Below are 25,349 nucleotides of genomic sequence, written 5' to 3'. Positions count from 1 at the left end.
GTTTATAGTTTGCAGTGATCTCTGGTTCATATAATCTTTTGTTTTGTGTGAAGGTCATCTTTTAGAAATGTTGTTTCTTGTTGCAGACACAATGATCAAAATCAAGCTCTCCTTTTTGCAGCTGGGGAAACTGAGGCATAGAGAGGCAAAGGTACCCGGGTCAGAGAGTTGGTGGCAATTACAGACCCAAGTTTACTGACTTCAGTTTTTTTCCAGGTGCAAAAATATAAATATAAAAAGCTGGTAGTAACCCTGGTGAGGATTGGAGCTTTTCCTAGGTAGGTGTTTGATCTGGGGCAGGCGACTGTGATTGATTCTGTAACTCTTTAAAAAAATTTTTTTTAATGTTTTTATCATTTTTAAGACACAAAGAGACAGAACATGAGCAGGGTAGGGGCAGAGAGAGAGGGAGACACAGAATCTGAAGCAGGCTCCAGGCTCTGAGCCATCAGCACAGAGCCTGACGTGGGGCTCGAACCCACAAACTATGAGATCATGACCTGAGCTGAAGTCGGACACACTCAACCGACTGAGCCACCCAGGTGCCCCCGATTCTGTAACTCTTAAGCACTTCCACAGTGGTGAAGTCAGTTCTGATTAATGAGTAGATGGTAGATGGCTATATGCCAGAAATGCCAGCTTGGCTGGCTTTGTTTTGATGAAGGTTGTGTGTGCAGATTAACAGCTGGTAGGATCCTCTTCTTTTCCCCCTGGGATCTATGTGACAGCCCCCATTGCCAGCAGGGAGTAGCGGGGAGAGGGGAGGGAGTGGGTGGATCGGTCTTGGGGTTTTAGGCAATTGTCTCCATTTGCTGTACTTTGAGCCTGAAGTTGATAAGAATTCTCCTCTAGTTGAATAAATGATAAGACAGGTTATAAATTGATGAGGGCATATCACTCAGAGGAAGCTATCAGTGTTAAAATTAGAATATCTGCAGAAGTTCTTTATAAGGAAAGTAAAAAATCATTCTTAAATTGATTCTTTTCCCTTGGCTATTGATGTGGGCAGGGGATATAAAATTTATGATTTCAGATTTGTTATACACACACACACACACACACACACACACACCTCCCCCAAGTCCCAGTGTGTGAGTTTCTTGGGTTCACTTTTATCTTCACATTAAAGCTTTCTGGGAACTCTTTGATGGTCCCATGTCAGATAACATCATATAACCCTGTTCATATTTTCTTCTATGATGGAAGCATCAAATATAGGTGCCATTTATGTAATTTATTATGTCATGTGCCCTAATGCTCTCAAAAACTGTGATTAGGAGGTGCTGTGTGGCTCAGTTGGTTGAGTGTCTGACTCTTGATTTCAGCTCAGGTCATGATCTCACGGGTTCATTAGATCCAGTCCTGCATTGGGCTCTGTGCTGACATTGTGGCGCCTGCTTGGGATTCTCTCCTTCTCTCTCTCTCTCTGCCCCTCCCCTGTTTGTTCTGTCTCTCTCTCTCTCAAAAGAAATTAAAAAAAAAAACTTTAAAAAAGAACCAAAAGCTGTGATTAGGACTGCAACACATGCTAATACCAAAAAATTATTGCATAGGGTCAGACTAGTGTCGCAGAGTCAGAAATGGCTTGTCGTAGTACTTCAGAAACTAATCTTGAAAATGAGGAGATAATAATCTATGTATCCCCCTTTTTTCTTCATAATTGGTATGGGCCCATGATTTGCCCCACATCTCCCTAATTCTCCTTAAGTTTTTTTTCCTTAGGGTTAAGAGAATTTACATATGTAATATCCATGGCATAAATTAGTTCTTATTGGGGTTCTCACCCCTGCACCCTATCTGAGGCAATCATGGTCTGAAAAATGCAGTGGAATGGATGCTATAGGCATACGTGCTTTCCCTAAACCTGTTGTCTTGGGTTGGGTTTCCTTGCAGCGGAGTCTGTGGTAGGGATTCTTGCACTAGTGATTTATTGAGGGAGTGATCTCTGGTGAACTCTGTAAGGGAATAAGGGAAGATAGTGCAGGGGAGAAAGCTAAAAAAGATGTGGTGGTTTGGCCTGTCTGATCCCATGGGGGAACTCTGGAGCAAGGATGGCACCAGAGAAATGACAAACATCGAGGCTGTGGGTTTTTTTGTATCCCTACATCACTTAGTGGCTGCAGGTCACCCTTGGGGACAGTGTAACCACAGCCATTTCCGGGTAAGGGGGTATCACAGCAGTTCCTTCGAGAACTGCTAGGGGAGTGGTGCATTGGTCTAGTAAAGGGGACCTGGATAGGTCACCGAGAGCATCTATTATATCGGCAGACTTACTGTCCGGAATCCCTGCTTCCCTTCTTACTCTGCTGACCTTAACCTTAGCTGAACTACCTGGAAAGGACAATATGGCATTATTTACTGTACTCCTTTGAGCCAGCTCTTGGCATTCATCTGTCTCCCGTACCCTGACCTGTGAACTCACACATCCACTGGAGTTCCTGACTTTGAATCCAAAGTGTACCCTCAACATCCTCAAGCCTTGAAACCTGCTCATCTCCTCTAGGTTTATCAGCTCTTCATGCCATTGACAAGAGTTTCTGCTCACTGGTCTTGGTCCTTGTAGGTCAGTATATTAGTTATCAATAGCTATGCAATAAATTACTCTAAAACCTAGTAGCTTAAAACCATAACAAACATTTATTTTCTTAAAGTATTCGTGGCATGGCTGGTTTTTTTTTTTTTGGCTCAGGATATATATATATATGTATATATATATATATATATATATATACATATATACATATATATATATACATATATATATATACACATATATATATATACATATATACATATATATACATATATGTATATATGTATATATACACACACACACACACACACACACACACACATATATATATATATATATGTTTTATTCTGATGAATTTTATTCAGATGTTGGGCTGCAATCATTTGAAGGTTTCCTTGGGAACGAAGCAATGAATGCTTCAAAGTTGGCCCAGTCATATTGCTGGCAAGTCGGTGCTGGTTGTTTGTGGGAGGCCTCCATTGCTCCCGTGTGGTCCTGGACAGACAGTTGCTTGAGTGTCCTCACGGCATGGCAGCTAACTTCCCCAGAAAGTGTAACCCAACAAGAACAAGAAAAAGCCTCAATGACTTTTATGCCGATCCTCAGAAGTTGCGCATTGTTATTCTTATCAATTGGTTACACAGTCCAGCTCTGAGTCAATGTGGGAGGAGACGGCACAGGGTATGAATAGAAAAAGGCAAGGGTCAAGGGTCATCACAGAGGCTGGCTACCAAAGGGTAGTATATTCCCGTGCTCCTTCTCAATATTTTCCTGCCTTCCCACTCTGCCTGTTTGGTAAAAATATGACAGCTCCTTACCTCTCTACCGATAATTATTCATTGTATACCCTTGATATTTCTCAAGACTCCTACTTGAATGGAGTTATGTAGGATGTGAAACCAAAAGTTTATTTAAATTAATTTTTTAGCAATTTCTAAGCTTTTAGAGCTGTCTACTAACATCACAGGAGTTTGTGCCAACCCCATATTCTCATTTCTTTTTTTAATATTTTAAATGTTTATTTATTTTTAAGAGAGAGGGTGGGGGAAATAGACAGAGGGAGACACAGAATCCAAAGCAGGTTCCAGGTTCTGAGCTGTCAGCACAGAGCCCAACACGGGGCTCGAACTTGTGAACCGCGACATCATGACCTGAGCTGAAGTCAGACCCTTAACTGACTGAGCCACCCAAGTGTTCCTTTCCTCATTTATAATCTTCATAATTACACAATCTTCAACTATACCTATTTCTGACCTTCATTTCCTGGAAAGTCCTCATTTATAAAGCAGATTTGTCTTTCTGTAACTATTCTTCTGTTCTTTCCCTGGGTCTTCAACCATCCACTCTAGTGGTTTGTCTACTTAACTACAAAGATCACACAATGAAACTAGTTGTTAAGTTTGTCTACTTAACTACAAAGATCACACATTGCTACTTTGTAGCAATGGTGAGGTATGGCTGTAATTGAGCTGGAGCTGGAATTGCAAAAGTAGGCAGGTTGGCAGGGAAAAGCTATAACTGGACAGAGAGGCCCAATCTCTGAAGAAAGCAAGGCTTTTGACCAAGAGCTAGCTTCTGTGATGTCAGATGTCAAGGGAGAGTGATTTTTTTCTTTCATGGTACTTGGGTCTCACAGAGTTTTAAAATTCTGACTGTACAGAAGGAAGCACTACAGAAAGTTTATATAAGGCTCTCTGCTTATCTATATGGGGTTTGAGTCATTAATGAGAACGTGGTGAAGCCTGACCACTCTACTCTAGCAGGCCTCATTCTATTCCCATTTCTGTGATGCTTTTCATCTGTTCTGAGACAGAAAAACAATTCCACTGACATAGGCAATACTCCCAACTCTGCCAGCTGGCTTACAAAGTGTGTCATTGGTCACTAGAGGAAATTAAAGGAAGACAATATACTGTTTCTTGGTTCAAAACTAATCTCAACTAGAGATAGTAAATATTTTAGGCTTTGGAGGCTACATATGGTCTTTGTCACATATTCTTTTTTATCTGCGTTTGTTTCTTTAGAACTCTTTAAAAACAATTTCTGGCCCATACACCAGTCAACTAATCTTCAACAAAGCAGGAAAGAATATCCAATGGAAAAAAACAAAGTTTTTCAACAAACGGTGTTGGGAAAACTGGATGGTGACATGAAGAAGAATGAAACCAGACCGCTTTCTTACGCTATACATAAAAATAAATGCAAAATGGATGAAAGGCCTAAATGTGAGACATCAAACCATCAAAATCCTAGAGGAGAACAGAGGCAGCAACCTCTTTGATCTCAGCTGCAGCAACTTCTTACTAGGCATGTCACCGAAGGCAAAGGAAACAAAAGCAAACATGAACTATTGGGACTTCATCAAGATAAAAAGCTTCTGCCCAGCAAAGAAAGCAGTCAACAAAACTAAAAGGCAGCCTATGAGATGGGAGAAGATATTTTCAAATGACATATCTGATAAAGGGCTTGTATCAAAAATCTATAAAGAACTTATCAAACTCAATACTCAAAAAACAATGAACCGAGTGAAGAAATGGGCATAAGACATGAATAGACATTTTTCCAAAGAAGACATCTAGATGGCTAACAGACACATGAAAAGATTCTCAACATCACTCATCATCAGGAAAATATAAATCAAAACCACAGTGAGAGACCACCTCACGCCCGTCAAAATGGCTAAAACTAACAACAGAAGAAACAACAGGTGTTGGTGAGGATGCAGAGAAAGGGGAACCCTCTTTCACTGTTGGTGGGAATGCAAACTGGTGCAGCCACTCTGGAGAACAGTATAGAGATTCCTCAAGAAACTAAAAATAGAATTACCCTATGATCCAGCAATTGCACTATTAGGTATTTACACAAAGGATACAAAAATACAGATTTGAAGGGGTACATGCACCCCAATGTTTATAGCAGCATTATCAATAATAGTCAAACTATAGAGAGAGCCCAAATGTCTATTGACTGATGAATGAATAAAGAAGGTGTGGGGTATGTGTGTGTGTACGTATGTATGTACATACATACATACATACATATATACATTCATACTGGAATATTACTCAGCCATCAAAAAGAATGAAATCTTGCCATTTGCAATGATGTGGATGGAGCTAGAATGTATTATGCTAAGTGAAATAAATCAATCAGAGAAAGACTAATACTGTATTATTTCAATCATACATTTGGAATTTAAGAAACAAAACAGAACATGTGGGAAGAGAAGAGAGGGACATAAACTACAAAGACTCTTAATGATAGACAACTATGGGAGATTGACAAGGGAGGTGGGTGGGAGATGGGCTAGATGGGTGATGGGTACTAAGGAGAGCATGTGTTATGATGAGCATTGGGTGTTGTATGTAAGTGATGAATCACTGAATTCTACTTTTGAAACCAATTATTACAGTGTGTGTTAATTTACTAAAATTAAAAAAAAAAAGTAAAAAAAAAGTGAAACAAAGAAACGTAAAGACCAGTGGTGCCTGGGTGGATCAGTCAGTTAAGCATCCAACTCTTGATCTCAGCTTAGGTCTTGATCGCAGGTCATAGGTTCAAGCCCCATGTTGGGCTCAGCACTGTGTATGAAGCCTACTAAAACAAAAACAAAAAAATTCCCTAAAGACCAATCTCAACTCTGAGGCTTCTGGTAGGATTTGGTCCATGGACTGTAGTTTGCCAAGCCCTGCTATGTCAAACAACTTACAAATGTAGCAATGGCTCCTGCAAAATTGTTAAAAACACCCACTTAAATATAAGTGAGAGCCATTTGAAAACCAAAGGTGCTGATTACTTTAAACATCTATTATAATCTCAAAATAAACAGGGAATGTCTTGCTAAAAATGGGCTTACTCAGTGAAAAGGACCAGGAAGTGAATTATTCAATAGCAGAACTTATTGCCCCAAACAGGAAGTCACACAGTTGGTAAGATCCTAATAACGTGAGCATGTGCAATTGTTGTGCATAAAATGTTAGGACAAGATGCAGTACCAGAAATTGAAAAATTTCCAAACTCTCAAACAGTGAGACAAGTTGAAGTATTGATGACACGTTATATGAACTTGAAGGGGTTTTGTGAAATAAATTGAAAGGCCACACAGCTTCTTTATTTAGAGTGACAAAGCCACAGATTTCATCTATTAATGCCAGGCATTGGTAAAATATGCAAGGAATTATAAAATTCAAGAACAGAAAGCATTGCCCACACCACGTGAAGGCCAAAATATAATTAATGTTTGGCTTTCATATCTACAAACAAAAGGTCTCTCGGGAGAACTATGCTGATTTTTGTACTGATGGTCCCTTGTTAATGATTAATTCTATGACAACTTTTACATCTTGCTAAAAAAATTTCCTCACACTGTCACAGCACACTGCCTTCTTCACAGAGAAGTGCTATTGTCAAACACTTTTGGAGATGAAATAAAAGAAAGTTTGGGATGATGCTACAAAATGTCTAACTTTGACATACAAAGACTGATTCACTTGAGAATATAAAATGTGGGAAAACCTGGAACAAGACCACATAGATGTCATGCTATATGTATATGTCTATAGCATGATATTTATGTGGCTTACTAGAGGAAGAGTTTTCAATGGGTTTTTGAGCTTAAAGATGAAATTTAGAAGTTCTTTCAAGATAATATTGGCCAGATTTTGCTAAGTGCTTTGAAAATGAACAATGGCTGTGCAAACATAGCCTTATCAGCAGACATTTTCATCCCGTGAACTAATTAAGCAAGTATCTGCAAGACCCTGAAGAAAGTGTTTGACTTCAAGTGACAAGATTCTTGAATTTAAAAGATAACTAAGAGAGATTTATGATCTAGGTGATGATGGAATAAGTTCCTTCTGGAAAAATCCTCTGCAATAAACAACTATAAAACCTAAACATAAGGCCAAAAACAATAACATGAAGACACTGGAGAGAGAACAGAAGCAGACAGACACTGGTGAGGAATAAATATTTGCAGGAGGGGAACTGTACAAAGCAACTTTCTTATATCTGTTGCTTTTAGCCTGGGTACATGGCCAGTGCATGGTGGTGAAGATATCAGCAGGAAATCTACACTCTTCAGTGGGGAATTCACAGATGATGAAGAGAGGTGAAGATTAGAAGAGAGAAGGAGACAAAAAGAACATCACAAATTCTGTCTTCCAGTTCCTCTGACTTACTCCTCAACCACATACACATGAAACAGATAATCTGAACTGAGATTGGAGTTGCTATGCAAGAAACAGAGTTGCATAAGCAAAAGAAAACCATTTGTTAGAGTAAACAACAAAATCAAGAATTTATACATCTTACAATTCACAAACTCCAGGATAAATCCAAAAATTTCCCAACATAAAAAGAACCATGAAAACTAAACACATCCTGAAGAGAAAAGAAAACCAAATGGGTCAGAACTTGAGACAAACTAGATATTACAGATAGCAGACAAGGACGTTTAAACAGCTATTAAAATGGTTCTCAATGAAGTAAACAAAATATGAGCTCAATGAATGAGAAAAATAGAAAATTCTAAAAGGAAAATAAAAACTAACAGAAAAAAATGAAAATTCTAGGACTGAAAAATATAGTATCTGAAATAAAAAATTCACTGAATGGACTTAGCTGATTGGAGATGACAGAGTAAATGAACTCAAAGATCAAGAGCAATTCTCAGTTTTTACTCTTCTTCTTCCTCCTCTTCTCCTCCTCTTCCTCCTGCCCCTCCCTCTCCTCCTCCTTTTCCTCCTCCTCTTCTCTTCCTCCCCCTCCCCCTTCTTCTTCTTTGTCGTTGTCATCTTCGTCTTCTATTCAGTTTTATTGCTTTTCATTTCCCTGTCTTTCAGTTACTGATCCATTCTTCTGCCTCCTCTAAGCTGCTAGTGTATTTTTTATTACAATTATTGACTTCTTCATCTCCAATTTTTTCTTTTTTTATATATTCTATCCCTTTGTTGAAGGTCACACTGAGATCCTTCACTCTTTTCTCAAGTCCAGGGAGTATCTTTATGACGATTACTTTGAACTCCTTATCAGACATATTGATTATCCCCATTTCATTTAGCTCTTTTGCCTATCAGCATGGCTAAAATAAAAAATGCAAGAAATAAAAAGTGTTGGTGAGGATGTGGAATAAAAAGAAATGCAAAATGGTTTACCCACTGTGGAAAATAGTATGGAGTTTCCTCAAAAAATTGAAAATAAGAATTATTATATGATAAAGTAATTTCAATACTGGGTACTTACCCAGTGAAAAGAAAAACATTAATTTGAAAAGATATATGCACCTCTATGTTTATTGTAGCACCATTAACGATAGCAAAAATATGGAGGCAAGCTGAGTGTCCACTGATAGATGAATGGATAAAGAAGATGTGGTATATATACATGATGGAATACTACCCAGCCATAAGAAAGGATGAAATCTTGCCATTTGCAGCAATAGGGATGGTCCAAGAGGGTATAATGCTAAGTAAAATAAGACAGTCAGAGAAAGATACCACATGATTCTGCTCATATGTGGAATTTAAGAAACAAATGAGCAGAGGAAAAAAAAGAGACCAAGAAACGCAGACTCTTAAATACATAGAACAGTTTGGTGTTTACCAGAAGCAAGGTAGGTAGGGGGGAATGGGTGAAATAGATAAAGGGATTAAGAATACACTTATTTGATGAGCACTGAGAAATGTACAGAATTTTTGAATCATTATATTGTACACTTAAAAGAAATATAACACTGTATGTTAATTATAAGTCAATAAAAAACCCAATAGCTATGATTCAATGTGAAGAACAGAGAGGAAAAAAAAATTGGAAAAAATGGAACAGAACCTTTTACGCAAATACCAAGTGTTGTAACTTCTGTAAAATAGGAATCCCAGAAGAAAGAAAAAAGTTTAATAGAAAATGGCAAAAAATTCCCCTAAATTTGATAAAAGGCAGAAATTTATAGCTAAAACACGTGCAAGGGACATCAAATAGAGTTAATATTAACAATCCCACATCAAGACATATCTTGGGCAAACTGTTGAAAGCCAAAGAAAGAGAGCAAGTCTTCAAAACATCTAGAGAAACAGCAACAACACATTATATAAAAGGGAACAATAATTTAATTAATGTCTGTGTTTTCATCAGAAACAATGGAAGATGGAGGAGAGTGAAACATCTTTAAAGTACTGAAAGAAAAAAAATCATCAATCCAACTTCTTTTTCTTAAAGATTTTTAAAAAAAGTTTATTTATTTTGAGAAAGTGGGGGAGGGGCAGAGACAGAAGGAGATTGAGAGAATCCCAAGCAAGTTCATGCTGTGAGTGCAGAGTCTACGTGGGGCTCAATCCCATGAACCATGATATCCTGACCTGAACCAAAATCAAGAATCCGATGCTTAACAGACTGAGTCACCTAGGTGCCTCATCAGTCCAGTTTCTATCACCAGAGTAAATATCCTTCCAAAATGAAGGTAAAATAAAGATATTTTCAGAAGAATAAGACTAAAAGTATCATTACCAGCAGACCTAAATTATAATGCTAAAGGCAGTTTCTCAGGCTGAAGGTAAATAATACTAGATGGGTATTTGTGTCTCCACAAAAGAACAATTAACACATAATTGTAAATGCAAAAGAAGAACTTTTCTTTGATTTTTTCCTCTTAATTGCTTTATATGAATCATATAACTCTTTAAAGAAAAAATTATAGGGGCCTCTGGGTGGCTCAGTGGTTAGATGCCCACCTTTGGCTCAGGTCATGATCTCAGAGTTGATGAGTTTGGGCCCACATCGGACTCTGTGCTGACAGCTCACAGCCTGGACTCTGCTTCCGATTCCGTGTCTCCCTCTCTCTCTGCCTCTCCCTCACTTGCACTCTGTCTCTCTCTCAAAAATAAACATTAAAAAATTGTTTTAAAAAGAAAAATTATAATGGTGTGTAACTTATAAGAAATGTAGATGCATTCTATATAATAATTATAACATAAGTCACGAAGACATATGGAAAAAATGGCTTCAAAATTTCTGTTGAGTGGTATAATATTTAATGTAAGTGGACTATGAGAAGTTCAGCATGTATACTGCAGTCCAAGAACAAGCACTAAAAAAATAATACGAAGAAATACAACAAATTCTAGTAAGATGGAGTGCCAGGGACAGTATATACCATCCTGTCTCAAACAACTGGAAAACTAGAGAAAGCATATAATCCTCAAGACATTGGATGTCAAGAAATAAAACACAGTGATCCCTAAGAGGTGAGAAATGAACAAAGTAAGTCTTACAATTACTCTTGCTAAACTGTCTGGAGAGAGTTTCAGGTGATAGTGTAGAGAAGGGAAAGCCGGAAAGAACCCAGTTACTCTCTGAGTTGAAGACTCAGAGCTGGAGAGTAGAGGGATTAAGGGAGCTAGAGTTGAGAGTCAGGGTACTAGAGAGGAGAGGGAGAGAAGGAGAGGGAGGGAGAGAGGGAAAGAGAGGGAGAGAGGGAGAGAGAGGGAGGGAGAGAGAGAGGGAGGGAGAGAGGGAGAGAGAGGGAGAGAGAGAGGGAGGGAGGGAGAGGGAAGGAGGGAGGGAGAGAGGGAGGGAGGGAGAGGGAGCAAGGGAGGGAGGGAGAGAGAGAGAGGGAGGGAGGGAGGGAGAGGGAAGAAGAGAGAAATAATATGAGCACACCCTGGAGATTAGCACTGGGTATTCTTAAGTCTGCAGCTGAGTATTTATCGGTGACTGCATATGTCTGAAACTAGCCAAAAGTGGAGAAAAAAACTACCCCAAAGGAATTAGAAGGCATAGTATCTGGAGATAGCACAGGGCCTGGAAAAGTTCCTGTTCCCAATAGACAGAGTGAAAAATCTCATTATTTACGGAGTATCAGGTAAGATGTTTGTCTCAGTAGTCAAGAAAAAATTGGTTTTAGACTAAACACTGCTCTGGTTCTGCCTAAGAAAGCTTTAAATGCATCCCCTGTAATGATCAAACTGTTGCCAAGAAACTGAACTGTGTCTAAGGACGAAGATAAGAATATTTGCAGGAATAAAGAGCAAACAAGTTAAAATCAAGAATACCTGGCATACAATAAAACATCACCAGGTGTATTCATTTTCTGTTGCTTCATAGCAAATTACCACAAACTTTCTGGCTTGCCGCAACACCCGTTTATCACAGTTCTGTGGGTCAGAAGTCTGGGAAGGCTCATTTGGGTTCTCTGCTCAGGGCCTCACAAACTTGTAATCAAAGTATTAGCCAGGGCTGAAATCTCACCTGAGCCTCAGATCTTTTTTTAAGTTCAGTTAACTGTTGGCAGAACTCATTTCCATGCAGCTGTTGAATTCAGAGAGCTTGTGTCCTCTTCAAGGCTAAAAGAAACACATCTCTGTATCTTCTAGGTTCCTTGTTTAGAGCTTATCTAAATAGATCAGGTTCACCAAAGACAATTTATCTCTTGATTAATACAACTGATTTGGGACTTAAGTTTCACATGCATTATAGGAGTCCAGAAGGAAAAGAGAAATGGGCAGAAAACTCATTTGAAGAAATAATAGCTGAAAACTTCCCTAATTTGGAGAAGGAAACAGATTTCCAGGTTCAGAATGCACAGAGAACCCCAAACAAGATGAACTCAAAGAGGTCCACACAAGACACATAATAATTAAAATGGCAAAGATTAAAGATAAAGAGAGAATCTTAAAACTAGCAAGAGAAAAGAACTATTTATTTACAAGGGAAACTCCATAAGGCTATCAGCTGATTCTTCAGGAGAAAACATGCAGGTCAGAAGGAGGGGCATGGTATATGCAGAGTGCTGAAAGGAAAAAGCTACAACCAAGAATATTTTACCCAATAGGGCTATTATTCAGAATAGAAGAAAAGATAAAGAGTTTCCCAGACAAACAAAAGTTAAATCCGTTCATCACCGCTAAACAGGCTTCCAAGAAATATTAAAGGAACTTCGTTAAGCAGAAAAGACCATAGCTAAGAGTAAGAAAATTATAAAAAGGAAAAATTTCACCAGTTAAAAGCAAATGTATAGTAAAGGTAGTGGATCAATCACTTGTGAAGTTAGCGTGAAGATTAAAGACAAGAATAGTAAAATCAGTTATATCTACAATAATTTGTTAAGGGATACACAGTAAAAAGATGTAAAATATAACATCATATGTATAAAATGTGGAGGGGAGTAAAAATGTAGAGCTTACAGAATGTGTTCAAAACTAAGCAACCACTAACTTAAAATAGGCTTTTAGATACATAGGATGTTATACATGAGCCTCATGGAAAACCTATAATAGATACACAAAAAATAAAAAGAAAGAGAGCCAAGCATAACACTATAGAGAGTCACAAAATCACAAAAGAAGAGAGCAAGAGAAGGAAGGAACAGAGAAGAACTAAAAAAACAAACAAACAAAAACAAAAAAACCCCAACAAAACAATGAACAAAATGTCAATAAATACATATCTATTAATAATAATTATTTTTTATGGTAAAAATATTTATATTTAGATCTAGCCAGTTAGACTCAGTTTAGTGACCCCAATTTTGTTGGCAACATCCAAAACATCATGGTCAGGAGCCAAGCAAACACATGCCTTCTTCTCTCTATTGGGTCTGATCAGGGTGTTCACCTTGGCTACATTAATGTCATAGAGGTTCTTCACAGACTGTTTGATCTAGTGCTTGTTGGCCTTGACATCCACAATGAATACAAGTGTGTTGTTGTCTTCTATCTTCTTCATGGCTGACCTGGTAAGCAGGAGGAACATGCTGATGGCATAGTGGTGAAGCTTGTTTCTCCTGGGGGTTTCAAGGACATTTGAGCTGCCTTCAGAGACATAGTGGCTTAGGCTGTTGTAATGTAGGTGTCATGCGGATCTTCTCTTTTTGTGTGACTGTGGATGCCTTTCAGCACTGCTTTCTTGGCCTTTAAAACCTTTGCTTTGGCTTTGGCTTTGGGAGGGACAGAGTCTTCCTTCTTTGGTGCCTTTGGTGCCATCATTATGAAAAGGTAATACTTACTTTAAATGTTAATGAACTAGAGGCTCCATAAAGATATGGGTGATTTTAAATGGATAAAAATGAAGGCCTATCTATATTCTGTCTACAAGAGACTCACTTCAGACCTCAGGACATTTACAGACTGAAGGTGAAAGGATAGCTTAGATATTCCATGCTAATGGAAGCCCCCCCTCACCGCACCCCCTGCCCAAACCACAAAAACCTGGTATAGATGGCAATACTTATACCAGACAAAACTGACTTTAAAACAAAGACTGTAACAAGAGACAAGAAAGGGCATTGCATAATGACAAAGGGATCAATCCATCAAGAGGATATAACAATTGTTAAAATATCTATGCACCCAACATGTGAGTGCCTGAATACATATTAGCAGACATGAAGGGAGAAATTGACAGTAAAACAGTAATAGTAGGGGACACCTGACTTACATCAATGGATAGATCATCCAAACAGACAATAAAGAAACAGTGGCTGTGAGCAACACATTAGACCAGATGGACATAAAAGATATATACAGAACATTCCATCCGAGAACAGCAGAATACACATTCTTTTCAAATGGACATGAAACATTCTCCAGGATAGGTCACATAGGCTACAAAACAAGTGCCAATAAATTTAAAAAGACAAATCTTATCAAGCATCTTTTTCAAACACAAGTGTATGAAACTAAAAATAAATTAAAAGAAAAAAGTTGGAAAAAACCCATAAACGTGCAGGCTAAACAACATGTTACTAGACAACTAATGGGCCAATGAAGAAATCAAAGATGAAATCAAAATATATCTTAAGACAAATGAGAATGTTGGGGCGCCTGGGTGGCGCAGTCGGTTAAGCGTCCGACTTCAGCCAGGTCACGATCTCGCGGTCCGTGAGTTCGAGCCCCGCGTCAGGCTCTGGGCTGATGGCTCAGAGCCTGGAGCCTGTTTCCGATTCTGTGTCTCCCTCTCTCTCTGCCCCTCCCCCGTTCATGCTCTGTCTCTCTCTGTCCCAAAAATAAAATAAAAAAAAAACGTTGAGAAAAAAAAAAAGATGACAAGAAAAAATTATATGCCAACAAATTGGACAACCTAGAAGAAATTGATAAAAATCCTAGAAACATACAATCTCTCAAGACTGAGTCATGAAGAAATGGAAAATCTAAACAGACAAATTAATAGTAATAGAATTGAATTATTAATAAAAAAAAACTTCCAACAAACAAAAGTCCATGACCAAATAGATTCACACGTGAATTCTAACAAATATTTAAATAAGAATTAATATCTATTTTCTCAAATCATTCTAAGAAATTGAAGAGAAAGGAATACTTCCAAATTCATTTTACAAGGCCAGCATTGCCTTAATACCAAAACCAGGCAAATATATTATAAAAGAAAGACAATTACAGACCATATCCCTGATTTAAAGAGATGCAAAATTTTTTTTAAATGTTTATTTATTTTTGAGACAGAGAGAGACAGAGCATGAGTGCGGGAGGGGCAGAGAGAGAGGGAGACACAGAATCTGAAACAGGCTCCAGGCTCTGAGCTGTCAGCCCAGAACTTGACGTGGGGCTTGAACTCACAGACTGTGAGATCATGACCTGAGCTGAAGTCGGGTGCTTAACCTACTGAGTCACCCAGGAGCCCCAAGAGATGCAAAAATTCTTAAAAATGTTGACAAACTAAATTCAACATACATTGAAACAGATTGTGTTTTACAATTCACCACGATTAAGTGGTATTTATTCCAGAGATGCAAGGATGGTTTTATAGCTGAAAATTAATCACATTAACATAATGAAGGATAAAAACCATATGAACATCTCAATAAATGCAGAAAAAGAATTTTTCAAAATGCAGCATCCATTCATGATAAAAAACTCTCACCGAAGTGGGTTTAAAGGGAACATACCTCAACATGATAAAGGCCATATATGACAAACCCATCATACTCAATGGTGAAAAGCTGAAAGCTTTTCCCCTAAGATCAGGAGCAAGACAAGGATATCCACTCTTGCCACTTACATTCAACATTGTTTTAGGAGTTTTTGCCACAGCAATCAGACGAAAAAGAGAGATAAAAGGCTTCCAAATTGGTAAGGAAGAGGTAAAACTGTCTTTAATTGCAGATGATAAGATGCTATTATGTAGAAAACCCTAAAGACTCCACCAAAAAACTCTTAGAATAAATGAATTCAGTAATGTTTCAGAATACAAAATTAACATACAGAAATATCTTACATTTAAAAAATTTTTTTAAATGTTTATTTATTTCTGAGACAGAGAGAGACAGAGCATGAGTGGGAGAGGGGCAGAGAGAAAGAGAGACACAGAATCTGAAGCAGGCTTCAGGCTCTGAGCTGTCAGTGCAGGGCCCGACGTGGGGCTCAAACTCACAGACCGTGAGATCATGACTTGAACCCAAGTCGTACACTCAACCGACTGAGCCATCCAGGCACCCCAGAAATATCTTACATTTCTATACTCTAATTAGGAAGCAGCAGAAAGAGAAATAAAGAAAACAATCACATTTACAATTGCATCACAAAGTATAAAATACCTAGGAGTAAATTTAATCAAGGAGGTGAAAGACCTGTATTCTGATAACTAAACGATAGTGATGAAAGAAACTGAACACAACACAAATAAATGAAAAGGTACATCATGCTCATGATTGGAAAAATTAATATTGTTAAAATGTCCATACTACACAAGGAATATACAGGTTCAAAGCAATCTCTATCAAAATACCAAAGTATTTACAGAGCTATAACAAAAAAATCCTCAAATGTGTAGTGAATCCTGAAAGACCCCAAAGATCCAAAGAAACTATGAGAAAGAAGAACACAGCTAGGAAGTATCACAAAGCTATCCTACAAAGCTGTAATAATCAAAACAGTACAGTACTAGCAGAAAAGTAGAGCCATAGATGAATAGGACAGAGAATCCCAAAGTAAACTTACCCTTCTATGGTAATTAATCCATGACAAAGGAGCCAAGAATATACAATAGGGAAAAGAGTCTCTTCAATAAATGGTGCCGGAAAACTATACAGCTACATGCAAAAGAATGAAACTTGACCACTTTCTTAGTCTATGTACAAAAATAAAATAAAAAATGGATTACATACCTAAATGTAAGACTTGAAACTATAAGATTCCTAAAAGAAAACATAAGCAATAAACTCTTGGACATCAGTCTTATATGTAAGATGTGTCTTATATATCTCATGTGCATGTGTATGGATGTGTCTCTTCAGGAAAGGGCAACAAAAACAAAAATAAACAATGAGACTACATCAAAATGAAAAGCTTTTGGAGAGAGAAAGAAATCATCAATAAAATGAAAAGGCATCCTAGGTGAATGAGAGAAGATATTTGCAAATGACTCATCTGATAAGGGGGTAATTTCCAAAATATATAAAGAACTCATGTAACTCAACACTGAAAAAATAATCTGATTTAAAAATGGACAGAGGACCTGAATAGACATTTTTCCAAAGAAGATGTACAGATGGCCAAGAGACACAAGAAAAGATGTTCAACACCACTAATCATCAGGGAAATGCAAATCAAACTCTAATGAGATCACCCCACACCATTCAGAATAGCTGTTATCAAAAAGAAAGAAATGAGTGTTGGCAGGAATGTAGAGAAAAAGGGGAGGCTTGTACACTGTTGGTGGGAACGTAAATTGGTATAAGCACTGTGGAAAATAGTATGGAGTCCTAAAAATATTAGAAGTAGAAATACCATATGATCTGGTAATTTGATTTCTGAGTTTTTACTTGAAGAAAATGAAAACACTAATTTAAAAATATATATGCAGTCCTACGCTTATTGCAGCATCATTTACAATAGCCAAGAAATGGAAGTAACTCAAGAGTCCACTTAAGAAAAAATTAAAAACTTAAATATCCCTATAGATTTTGAAGAAATTTAATTCTGGTTAAAGCATTCCAAGAAAAAAAATTCCAGGGCCAGATGGCTTTCCTGGTGAATTATACTAAATATTTAATGAAGAAATAATATCAGTTGTATACAAGATCTTCCACAAAAGTGAAGAGGTGGGAATAATTCCCAACTCATTCTATAAGGTCAGCATGACTCTCATAATAAACTCAGAAAAATGTATTACAAGTAAAGAAAACTACAGACCAATATCTCCCATGAAAACAGATGCAACAATTCTAAACTAAAATTTATAAATCCAATAATATATTAACGGGATAATACATTAGGAACAGCAGAGTTTATCCTAGAAATGTAACACTGGTTTAATTTTTTACAAAATTAATGTAACTAACTATACTAACAGACTGAAAAGGAAAAACCATGATCATCAGAATAGATGGAGAACAAACATTTGGCAAAATTAAACATCCATTCCTGATAAGACTCTCAACAAAGTAGGTATTATAAGAGGACTCCCCCAACTTGCTAAAAAGCATCTATGGAAAACACACAGCTAACATTGCACTTAACGATGAAAGACTTAACGCTTTCCCCCTAAGATCAGGAATCAGGGAATGATACCCATTTTTATCGTTGCTATTCAACACTGTACTGGAAGTTCTAGATCCTGTAAATGAGGTAGCAAAAGTGAGCTGGAGAGAAGAGAGCATCATGTTGTGAGTGGAGGCTATAACTGCAGTTGGAGTGGAATATGGGGATATGTGTGCTTTCCCTGGAGGTTGCCAGAGGAACATAGGTTTGGGATGGGGACCCGCTCAACACTGGCACTTCATATGGTCAAATGGGATGAGGATTCAGACTACGATTATGACCTGAGCCAAAGTCTGACGCTCAACCGACTGAGTCATGCAGGCGCCCTGAGGCTAGATGTCTTGAAGACAGCAGATGGTCACTGGCCATTTGCTGAGGGAAGGAAGAAATGGAGGGAGGAAAGGAGAAAGGGAGGAAAGAAGGACCGTATAAATAGCAACATGGACTCTCGATAGAAATATCATTAAAATTCTTTCAAATGCTGTGATTTTAGAATATTTTATGATTGGGAGATTTCCATGTTTCTATGTCTCTCTATTGGGTACAATGAAAAATATTTTCATTACCTCTGGCACTGAAAATTATTGACACAATATTTATGGCCAACAATATTTCTGACATCTGCTTGGCTTCAGAAGGCTAATTGCAAAAGACCTGTTTCAAAATCTGCCCAGGGTACTCAAGAAGAGCAGAGAAGAGAAACAATTTTCTTTAATTAGGGAGACTTTCACTAGAAAGAATGGTCTACTGAGGCATGACATTGCCAATCTTGAGCATATATTCCCAGTTCCTAGAGAAGTGCCTAGAATTAGTAAATACTCAATAAATAGTTCTGGATAAATGAATAGTGGTTGTCCACTAATAGGATGAGGATTTGTAGCCATTCACCCAAAATTTGTCTTCTCTTGGCTCCACACGTTCCTCACAAGATAAATCCTCTTGTTTGTAAGAAAGCTAACCTCCTGTCTGGAGGAAGGGCTGTTGGAAGTGAGGAACAGACATTTTGTTGAAATATAATTGGGAGGTCTGAAGACTATTGAAAATTATTCCAAAAGCAATACCCATTTATTATAAGAACTCAGATATAATAAAATCACATAAAGTAAAAGGTGAAAGAAAGGTTGTGGAGTCTTAAGATTTTAGGGGGAATTATTGCAAAAGTAATACTTACTGTAAAAATTCGGATGTCACAGAATTATATAAAGTAAAAAGTGAAATGTTCCCTTCTCCCTTTTTAAGTCTGTTATCTTGAGAAATCACTGTTGCTGGCTTGGAGTGTATCTTAGGCTTTCCTCCATGCCCAATCATGACTATAATAATAATTTTAAAAAGGAATCATGTAACTTTTAAACAATTTTCACGTGTTTTAGATATCCCTCCATGTCAGCCCATTTGGACCAAATGCATTATTTTAATGGCTAGCTACTAATTCATTGCCTAAATAGTGTGTAACTTATTTAAACTATCCCCATCGATAGTTTCTTATTTTTTGCTACCATTAACTGTGTTCTAATGAAACATACACTTACAAAAATATTTTTAGGCATGTTTTCTGTAAGACAAATTAAAAATTTTTTTTAATGTTTGTTTATTTCTGAGACAGAGAGAGACAGAGCATGAGTGGAGGAGGGGCAGAGAGAGAGGGAGACACAGAATCAGAAGCAGGCTCCAGGCTCTGAGCTGTCAGCACAGAGCCTGACATGGAGCTCGAACTCACAGACCGCGAGATCATGATCTGAGCCGAAGTCGGACACTCAACTGACTGAGCCACCCAGGTGCCCCTCTTTAAGATAAATTTTATTTTTTATTTTTTTAAATTTTTTTTTCAACGTTTATTTATTTTTGGGACAGAGAGAGACAGAGCATGAACGGGGGAGGGGCAGAGAGAGAGGGAGACACAGAATCGGAAACAGGCTCCAGGCTCTGAGCCATCAGCCCAGAGCCCGACGCGGGGCTCGAACTCACGGACAGCGAGATCGTGACCTGGCTGAAGTCGGACGCTTAACCAACTGCGCCACCCAGGCGCCCCTTTGAGATAAATTTTAAAGTGGCATCGCTGATTCGATTAGAAACCAGGTAAAGGTAGGATCTTCAGGCAAAAGCAGCCAGTCCCAGGTTCTGACTCTTTGCCAGCAAGGGTCTTGTTCTTTTTAGCAGCCGCAGCTAAGAAGGAAACAGAAGTGTTCACAGGATTCACTGTCCTTAGGAGAGATGCTGAAAGGAGAAGCTATCTTTGGGAAGAATTAGTGGACTAAGCACTAAGGAAAAGCAGAGCTCAGTCAGTTCACGTGAGAGTTGACCTGTTACAAAGAGAGCAGACTTGACTGCTTTCCTATCTTTCTGAAACAATAGGCGCGATTTCCTGGAAAAAGCCTGGGCCAGGGGGCTGAATTGTAGGAGGTTTCTGCTATCTACCAGCAGGACAGCACACATACTATTGAGAAGCTTTAGAATCACACAACTTTCCTACATGTATGGGTCTGAGAAGTCATGGGGAAAAAAAGTTGGAAATTAGTCAAACCATCAAGGAGAAGCTGGTCATGGGGCATGTAGACCCATCATAATCATAATCATAATCATAATCATAATCATAGTGAGGTCCGACCATGAATCAGACCCTATGCTACACACTTTTCATAAATGGTCATACTTAATTCTCGCTTTTTAAGCCAATTTTATAGATGTTGAATGAGAAGAACAGAAAAGTTAAGTAATTTGCCCATGGTCACACAGCCAGAAATGGGCAGTCTGGGATTCAAGTCCAGGCTTGGCACAGAAGGCACCTAGTGTGTTCTAAATAAGATAGCGAGACTAGCAGATCAAGACAGGACAGGGACTTTGACAGCGTGAGGGGTTTGGATCACACGACAGCAACCTGGGAGGGGCAGGAAGTCCAAGATCCTCACCAGTATTCACAGAATAAGAGCAAGTGTCCATGCTATGCCTGTCCAGATACTTAAGTCACAAAAGGTGCCACATAAACTTTCATCACCTGTTGGGAACCAGAAACTGAGGGTCCACTGAAGAGATTGGACTCATCTTTCCATCAGCAAAAAGAAAGAGACGATTTGCTCTTTGGTTTATCTTCTTCCGCTACTTTGCCCATTTGGATCCCAGAGGGCATGCGCTCTGAAGGGTTCGTGACTCCACTGCCACTCTATCTGGAAGATTACTGAGCAATCCCTGATGTCACCCCAGGAAGACCTCATTGTCTTTGGAAAGGCTGCAACCTCTACTCTTCATTTCTTAAAAGTCTATACCAAATTATTCCAAGATACATTTTTGAACGCTTACAATTCCCAAAGAGGAGACGATTGCAGCAGGACGGAGCTCTGCTTTCAGGCTACAGTAAAATTTACGTCTCCTAATTTTGTTTTCTGTCTTGAGATAACTGTGATGGGATTAGAGGAGTCACTAATTTTTAATGCCACTGAAGGCAAAATATGAAGTGTGCGATCGTAACAGTCATTGCCTTATCACTGCTTTGCTAATTTAAAAGAAAGAAGAATGTTAACAGAGTTCTTTTACTTTTAATTTGATGATTTATTCATTCATTTTACAAGGGTTTATTGGGTGAGGGCCAGGCTCTTTGCTAAGTGTTGCAGATACAGAAATGAGACTCAGTGCCCTAAATTTCACACAAAAGATCTGGCAGGGCTGTGTATGAATTCAACTGGCAAGATTATTTGGCAATCTGCAGGATTAAGTTATGCTTTCATTTTTCGGCTCCCTCTGTTCTACAGTTGCAAGGAACTTCTTTCTGCATAGTCATAGAAAGCCCCTCGTTTCAGTCTTTAAATAAGAAAGAATTCTGTCATCCTTAAATTTCTCACATCCTTCAAACTATTTTATGGTGGCAGCGATTCAGTTTCCTCAAGCCGTGGCTTTCGGTGGATACGTGATGTCTGCTGACCACGGATAGTAATTCCGTTGCTATCGGCAACTCCTCTCCTGCGTGCCATAGGCTGCCAGTTACCCATTTCTGATTAGTTGTCTTCAACAACGAAGACAGTTGACCGGTGTCAGATTCGACTTGTTTGTTTATTGCAACCTACTCCTGGAACCAAATTTTTTTCATCAAAGTTCTTGGTTGCAAAAAACCAGAATCAAGCTCTGGTTAATTTGTGAAGAAAAAGGCTATACTAATTGGATATTTGGTAGCCGCTAGAGTTCATGAGAATTCCAGAGAACTGGGTTTAGGAAATAAGTAGGGGTGCTGGGGAGGCAGCTTAGATAAGCAGAATCTGTTCATAATGCAAACACAGTTTCCACCACCACCACTATCCCTGCATATAAAAGTTACATTTACACTGTACCGGGTCCTGGTTGCCATCGCCACTGCAGGTACAAATCCTAAACCTTTCCTGCTTCTTTGTATCCTTCAGGCTCAGGCAGGAGGATCTAACTGGTCAAACCCAGGTGTATAGTACCCAAGCTGTAGCTTCCAGGGGGCCAAGAGGACAAGTAAATGGATCCTCACCAGGACTCACACAATGTCAGTTTCCTGAAGACAGAAGGAAGTTCAGATACAGCCCTCAAATCACAGATTTCCTCAATAGCTAGACAGGAAGTTAGATGACCCATATGAATATCAGAAAGCAGCTCGGATGATGGATTATAATGATGTGAGACTATATAGGAACTGATGAGGCATGCCTTTTTGAACCTGGGATGATGGAGCATAGTAATTTACTGGATGTGAAGGGGGAGAGAGAGAGAGAGAGAGAGAGAGAGAGAGAAGGAGAGAATGGAATTTAGGGCAGCCCTCAGGTTTCTAGCGAGGATGGCGAGGTGATTGGCTAGGTTGTTGATCTTACAAAAATACCCAGAAGTGGGGCTGGATCCTAGGTCCCTAACTCTAGGACAGGCAGTATGGTGTAGCAGTTGAGAGACTCTTTGCTTCAACTCCTAGCTGACCATTTTCCGGCCGCATGAGTTTGGAGATATGGGTTAACTATTCCATGCTTCAGTTTCCTCATTTTAAAATCAGGGTAGTAATAACATCTGTCTCAAAGAGTGGTTGCCAGGTTGAACGAGCATATACTCGTAAAGCACTTAGGACTGTGCCTGACACAAGGTTAAGTTCTCCATAAGTGTTGGTTACTATTGTCAGCTATTATCAATTCAGTACTCAGTCCAATAATCCAAAGAGTTGGGGGGGTTCTTTATAACACTATGACAAGGTTGATCTGAAAAACAAAAACAAAAACAAAAACAAAAACAAAAACAAAAACAAAAACAAAAACAAACAAAAACCAGAGCGGTGTAGAGCAGTTAAGGTCTACTGTTTATACTGGTTACACTGTCCACCACAGAGAACTGTAAACCAGCCTGAGGACAGCCACTTGTAGCCACTCATACAGGTGAGACAGCAGCCACTTAAAGACAGTGTTCCAAAGCATGTTGATCAGAAATTAAAACAACAAAACAAAACAAAAAACGTTTGCAGATCTAAGACCACATCTTCTGCATATTCAGATTTCACTTTGAAAAGCTACTAAATCACAGGTTACTTATACCAGTGGAATGACACAGCATTATGAAGCCTCCACTCTGACATGAGCAAGTCAAACAGGTTTCTTATATAATAAGAGCTCTGGCATTTCACCCAGGGATTGGCTCCTTGCCAGTTCCTCTATTGCCCAGAAAAAGGTACCAAGATATTTGCACAGTTGGGTTTGATTCAAGCTTAGGGTTTAGGGCTGAGGGCAATGAGTAGGTGAAGGCACTGAGAGGCCAGGTTTACTCTGGCTTTAGAGCAACTCTGGAACATGTGAGGTTGAATGTAAATGGGAGGTGAATGCTTAGCGACCCCTGATGTTTTCAACTCCGTCTGGGCACCACTGGGGGGAATTCAGGGTCAAGATGGATCTGAATCCAATGGAACCTTCAAAACCCAATCTCCAGGAGTTATATGAAGGGTCTTCAATTCTATATCAGGCCATTAAAGTTCGAACAACCCTGAGGTTTCCTGACGCTCACCCAGGAGAAGCTGCATGTAGCACTCTCACCTACATTGAACGGCTTGCAGAACAGAGCAGGTCTAAATTTTTTAAAGAATGGCAGAACCCAGGGCCAAGAAAGATAAAGATCAGCTTTCATGCTGGAAAAAAAATATCCTTCTCTGCCAGACTAATGCAAAACCAAACTAAAAATTTACCAAAGCTTTGTCACAATCATTCCATTCACTTTTTACTCTGAACTGCTGGGGTAATCACAGAACATTCATATTGTAACCACGAGATCTGTCTGGAAAGACCTCATCAGTTCTATGAAATATATGACCTCTCTACTTTTCTGAGTTCTCTTACTCGGACAAAATTGGCTTTGAGACTGGGTGCATCCCCACTTCTGGTGTCTGATCTAAAATTTGGGGTGTTTATATGTTAGGGAAATTAATTCATCAGGATAATGTTATTTTTGATATTGCATTAAAAAAGGGAGACAAATATCAGGAGGACAAATACTCCATTTAAAGGAATTTGTTCCTGCATTTTAGTGGCAGGAGTCTTCTTAAAAGGTAGGATATTTCTACCTTAATAATGAGGATTGCTACTACTTATCAGGTATTGTCCTTGGCACGTTGCATGCATTATCTCTAATTCTCATAATAAACCTGCAAGGTACGTATTATTGCCCCATCATAGAGATGAGGAAACTTGGGTTCAGAGAGGTTACTTTGGCTAGTAAGAGGCATGCTTGCTACCACAAAGCACCAACTTTTCCCCCCTGTCTTTTCCTAAAGAAAGGAAACTGTCCAGAGTGAGGGTGCCTTCTGGTTAAGGTAAATCAGAACAGACCCAAACTTTCACTAGAAATTTGGTGGAATTATTTGCCAAAAGGTAGGTATTAGAAGGGGTGGAATCACACTTCCTTTAAGGGTCAAAAATTTGAGGGTTCCCCCCCACCATTTTTGCTTAAGTGCAGCCAACCAGAACAGATCAGCATGGAAGTACCTACAATTTGTGAGCAGCTCTTGGGCAAATGCTGTTGAGAGCAACACTCAGTGCCCCCCAGTGCTTGTCCTGAAGGCCGTGTTTGAGAGAAGCTGGGTGGAAGTCTGCTCCCCTTCAGAGTCATTCCTGCAAATGCACAGTCTTTTTCATCTGTGCAGAAAGAGCCAACTCATCCACCAACCAGCCCCTACCTCCTTCCAGCCCAAACCTATCAACGGATACATTCCTGGAGGACAGAATCTACACAGGCATACCTCGCACATATTGCAGGTTTTGTTCCAGACAACTGCAATAAAGAGAACGCTGCAATAAAGTGACTCAAATGATTTTTTTTTTGGTTTTCCTCATTGCATATAAAATTTACATTTA

General features: G+C 38.8%; 1 protein-coding gene and 1 pseudogene across 1 annotated transcript in view; both read right to left on the bottom strand.

Moving 5' to 3' along the window:
• NAMPT (nicotinamide phosphoribosyltransferase) overlaps nt 1–25,349 on the bottom strand; it is a 214,880-nt gene that overhangs the window by 82,567 nt on the left and 106,964 nt on the right. The gene's annotated exons all lie outside the window — the stretch shown is intronic.
• Nucleotides 13,022–13,509, bottom strand: LOC111557336 (annotated as a pseudogene).

The sequence above is a fragment of the Felis catus genome, chromosome A2 (assembly GCF_018350175.1).
Source record: "Felis catus isolate Fca126 chromosome A2, F.catus_Fca126_mat1.0, whole genome shotgun sequence".
Lineage (NCBI taxonomy): Eukaryota > Metazoa > Chordata > Mammalia > Carnivora > Felidae > Felis > Felis catus.
Note: the sequence above shows the minus strand (reverse complement) of the source record. Positions and strands in the feature narration are given on the sequence as shown.